The sequence below is a fragment of the Clytia hemisphaerica genome, unplaced genomic scaffold (genome assembly GCF_902728285.1).
Source record: "Clytia hemisphaerica strain Z4C2 unplaced genomic scaffold, Clytia hemisphaerica genome assembly, whole genome shotgun sequence".
In the NCBI taxonomy this organism is placed as follows: domain Eukaryota; kingdom Metazoa; phylum Cnidaria; class Hydrozoa; order Leptothecata; family Clytiidae; genus Clytia; species Clytia hemisphaerica.
Window position 1 is genome coordinate 452,863 of NW_027103888.1, and position 971 is coordinate 453,833.

Consider the following 971-nt stretch of genomic DNA (forward strand, 5'->3'; position numbering starts at 1 on the left):
CGGAAGAGACTTATCTTTTTTGAAAATTTTTCTGCATGAAACTCATGAAGAAACTAAAAGGTAAATAGTTTTACCGAAATACCGTTTTTTATTGATAAAAATATCGAAATACCGACAAAAAACAGGCAATTTACCGATACCGATAGAAAATGGAATACCGTAATCCCGTCGTTTTTTTCTCGTAATACCGATTTACCGGGGGTAAAAAGGCCCAATACCGTCATACCGTAAAAGTGAAAACCCCCCCTTTTCTAGCTTTATAATGTCGTTTAAATTAGCCTTGGAATTCGCAACTCGATCTAATTTAGTCAGCAAACACTCGATGATTTTGTTGAAAGTTCTTGTTTGAGATTATTTACTTCTGTTTTGAGTGACAGGTTTTCGTTTTGTAGTTGAATCAAAATATCATCTTTCATTTCTTGCATTTTCTTATTAATGTCATACCTTATAACTTTCATCTCGTAAAAAATCATTTCAAGTGTAATTTCTTTCATAGGATCTTCATCAAAACGTATCATTGTAGAAGCAGGAGGTTGAGAAATTGAGTCATGGAATATATCCCCATCAGGAGCATCTTTATAGTAGAAGAATTATGATAGTTCTGGCACAGCATGCTCAAAGTGAGTGACTCAAGGTGTGAAAAACGACTCAATGTATGAAAAACGACTCAATGTGTGAAAAATGACTCAATGCGTGAAAAACGACTCAATGTGTGAGAAAATAATGCTGAAAATGTGTGAAATCAAATATTCCAAACAAGACAAGAGTGAAAAACGACTCAATGTGTGAAAAATAATGCTGAAAATGTGCTCCCACAAACCTAATTTAAGCTATGGGTAAATATTCTGTCTTTTTCATTAACGAGAAAAATGAGCTTCGTTCGGTTTGCTCTAAGATCGGAATATTGTTAATACTAGAGGATTTCTTACTCCCTTGGATTTATATTTTTACGCTATCTCTGTTAACAATGG